We start from the raw sequence: 4,286 nt of genomic DNA, 5'->3' as shown, positions 1-4,286 counted from the left end.
GGGGCGGGACGCGGAGGACGAGGCTGCCTGCTAGGTTAAGCCATCCTTGGTTTCCTGACAGTGGGTTTGGATTTTCATTGCCCACCTCCCTGCCTCTCCATCCGTACTTCTTCTATTAGTGTGTGTTTTCTTTAAGCAACACGAATTATTTTTTCTATTCTCTAATGCTTATTCACTGTAAAGACAAATTGGAAAACACAGAAAGCCTAATGAAGAAATTAATAAAACAACTTTAATCTCGTTAGAGATTAGAGACAAGCACATATTTAAAGCATGTCTTCTAGTGTTTTCTTCCTGTACATAAACATTGTATACTAAGATAAGTATCTATTTAAACAAACTGGACAACAGTGTTAGAGCATCCAGGCATGCTGCTGAACTGACCCTGCTGAAGACAGAGAGGACGCTGGGAGTAGCATTTCCCTGCCCTTAAAACGGGGCCCGCCTGACTCTTGGTTTGATAAACTAATTATTCTAAGTCCCCAAGGAAGCCTGTTTTTTCTTCCTCAGCTGAGAGGGTCACAGGTAAAGTTACCCCTTTAATGGGGGGAGGTAGGTAGCGGTGGTAGATCTGGGGAGGAAAGAAAACTTGGTCTTGATGTTTGCTTTAAATAACCAGAAGATTCCAAGAGTAATTCTCTGGGTGGAGGAGTGCAGCCCCATCCCCGCACACTTCTCGGTTTGCTCAAGTGCGTGGATCTTCCGCCTCCCTCTAGGCTGTGAGTTCTCTGCAGCAGGAATATCCTTCGGGGCCTTTGCATCTTGTTCCTCCACCTGGCAGAGTGCTGTCCTCTCTTTGGTCAGTGTCTTTGTCCACACACACTCTTTTATATGCTAGTGTTACTAGTTTGCCGCATGAAAACAGCCTGCTGATTTGCACATTCAGAGTCAAGACAATACCTCCCTCCCCGCTTCCTTCCAGCTAGATTGGGACACCTAAGCAAGACCCTTCTTCATGTAAATTCTGAAGTTGCCCCTCTCTGCAGAGTGTAGTTAGATTTTGGATCACCGTCATCGATTTGGGAGTGGCAGATCATTTCATAGTTTACAGGTGGCATCCTGGGCTGTCCTCTGGCCACCTGCAGCCTGGTGGAGGCTGAGGCAGAGAGAAGAGACTGGACAAAAAGACCTTCTTGTGGAGGCGCAAAGCCAAATCCTCCAGCCTTTCTATCCCTAGGAATTGAAACAATATCTCCAGTGAGAGCTGCATGGCTGAGCCACACTTAGTAGATTTTCCCCCATGGAAAGAGGAGAAAGGGCTGAAACCCCCTTCAAGTTCTGCTTGGGTGAAAATAAAGACTTGGGAAAGTTAGAGCCAGCCCCTGGCTGACACTGCTGAGACTGGCGGACCAAGCCTGGTACAACCACTTTGCCTTTCCCATGGAATCAGCTGTGAGGCAGGAAGTCTGTGGTGCTCTTAGGCTACTTGTTAGCTATGTGCTTCTGAGTAAATTGCTCAACCTTGCCCAAGCTGTTTGTTCATCTCCATAAGGGAATAATGATATTTACCTGAAGGTCATGCTTTCACCATTGTTGTGAGATTAAAATGAGCTGGAAAGAGGAGAGAGGTTGTCTTGAAGCTGCATTTGCAAACTTTCTAACCTTGCAAGTGTTACATCTCCTTATGTTGATTCTCCTACATGGATGCTGAAGCCTTCAAACAGAGGACCTGCAAATTCTTGGGCTCAAGAGATCCTCTTGTCTCAACCTCCAGAGTAGCTGGGACTATAGTTACCCACCACAATCCCAGCTAGTTTTTCTATTTGTATTAGAGACAGGGTCCTTCTTGCTGAGACTGGTCTCAAACTCCTGAGCTCAAACAATCCACCTGCTTTAGCCTCCCACAGTGCTAGGATTATAGGCATGTGCCACCATACTTGGCCTTCACATTTGCTTTTAAAACGTCAGTGGTATCTAAGTCTTTGCCTTCTGCTTCTTATTCTATGACCTGGCTCTCCTTGTGACCTCATGTATGCCCACAGCTCCATAGCTACTTCTGTGTTGGCTCTCAGATCTCAGTATCTAGCTTGCACCTCTCTGTCAAGCTACAAATCCATACATGGGTTGGACACATGAACTTGGATGCCTCAAGTTGGATCCTAATTTCAACATGTCCAGAACAAATCATTATCCTTGGGTCAGGGGTCTTAATGATTCACTAGAAAGACTCACAGGACTCAGAAAAGCTGTGATGCTTGTGGTCATGATTTATTACAGCAAAAAGATACAGATTAAAGTCAACACAAAGAATAGGCACACTGGCCTAGGAGAAACCAAGCACAGTTTCCAGGTGTCCTCTCCTAGTGGAGTCACAACAGTATGTGACAGTACGTGTGAAGTGTTACCACAGGAGTTCACCCAAGTCATGGCGTTCAGGGTTTTTATTGGAGGTCAGTCAGGTAGGAGGTATCCAGTGCCCACCAATGTCAGTAACCTTAGCTACTCAAACTCCAGCCCCACAGCCCAAAAAGGCATTCATCATAAATCACGGTTAGGATAGATGCAGCTGATCACACGGTACCACCTGGTAAGGCCTCAGGCTTACAACAAAGGCACTCAGCAGGCAGAGGACACCAAGGCTTGGGGCATTTCCCTGAAGCCGGACAGGGCCAGTCCTGAAGACAGACCTTTGCTGAGAGTACTGTGCAGACGAATCCTCCAAAGGTCTGCAGAATCCTCCAATCCTCTGCCTTAAACCCTGTCATCCACCACTGCCTGAGTTGGAAATAAGCCTCGATTGTTCTTCTTAACCCCAGCATCAGTCATACTCCACCTACAAGCCCAGCCTCGCCTCTCAGTCGCTTACTTGGATCACTGGGAGCTGCCTCATCTCCATTTCACGCTCCTTCCAGCAGCTCTCCATGCTGCTTCCATCTGAAAACCAGAGTGTGATACATGCCGTAAGAGAAGGATACAGTGTTAAGGTGTTTGTAATAAGTGCTTTAATAGAGGAATACTCAGGGCGCTATGACTAGGAGAGGAACATAGCATCACCAAGCCTTCAGGGGAAAGTCATAAGGTCTTGAATCTAAGACCCTGTTAGCCTGGCCCATCTACTCTTTCAGTCTGGCCATGCAGAACCATTTGTAGTTTCCCTAAAGGTCTTGGGTTTTCACACTCTGATCTTGAATATTCTGTCACCTCTACCTGGACTGTTCACTCTAGTATTTTATTGAACAGTCCTAAGCACTGCAACGCTGTGGAATAAGTTGGAAATTTAGGGATCAGAAGATAAGGGTTAAGGTCTGGTCTTATCACTTACTAGTTATGAGACCTTGGGTTTGTCATTTGAGTCTGTTATCAACTCCCTAAAAATAGGAGGTGTTCTCTTTCACAGGGTCACTGAATCAAAAGAAAATGTGCGCATTCTGTGTAGCTAAATGGGTAAAACTACCATTTGAACATTTTGAAACTTCCTATTATTAAAAGGTTAGAAAAGGTAAGAGAAGACTTAAAATACATTCCTTCCAAAAATTAAGAATATGTGAAGCCTTAATATTCAGCAATAGTCCCTTTCAGACCACTGTTTTATTTTTAAAAATTAAATGACAGCATAGATAAAATCAGCATCGGTTACATTACGTAGCAGGGTTGATAACGCTCACCCAATCGTCACCTGCCGTTTCTTCCAGTCTTGTTTGCAGTTAGGCTGAAGGTGAAAGGCATGTCTTTTTTCAGGTCTGGTCCTTAAAAATGTCCTGTGCCAGCTGCCAGTCTGTTCCTTCTCTGACTTGGCAATGTTGGAGACCACGTGCTCCTGACAGCACAGCTAAAGGTGGAGGACTGCCCAGTCCAAACTGGACCCCACAAGAGCAAGAGTTACACTGCTGTATTATGCTGTGCTCAGTGTTTGTCACCCATAGCATGACAAGCAATCAAGTGAGACAGGGCTGGAAATAGACAAGAATCATAAAACAAGGTTCCTACCCTCTCGAGAAATAGGATTCGGATTCAAAACTTACAGTCCATTCATTCCAGGAAATGTGCCATTTAAGTTTCATCAGCATTTTATATTTCTCCTCAACAAGTGTTATGTGCTTATTAATGTTAAGCCTTATACTAGGAATGAGTATTTCTGAATCTTGAATGTATGAACACAGGTGGATCTTTACCAGGCTCTTTACACAGTCTTATAGTACTTCCTAAGCCCACTGAAAATTATCACCTGTAAATGTTTTAAAAATGAAAACCGGTTCGGCGCCTATAGCTCGACCGGCTAAGGCGCCAGCCACGTACACCTAAGGTGGCGGGTTCGAATCCCCAGCCCGGACCCGCCAAAACAACAA

Source organism: Otolemur garnettii, unplaced genomic scaffold (genome assembly GCF_000181295.1).
Source record: "Otolemur garnettii isolate 467f Iridium unplaced genomic scaffold, OtoGar3 scaffold00010, whole genome shotgun sequence".
Taxonomy (NCBI): domain Eukaryota; kingdom Metazoa; phylum Chordata; class Mammalia; order Primates; family Galagidae; genus Otolemur; species Otolemur garnettii.
The sequence above is the reverse complement of the archived record's forward strand: the minus strand, read 5'-3'. Positions refer to the sequence as shown.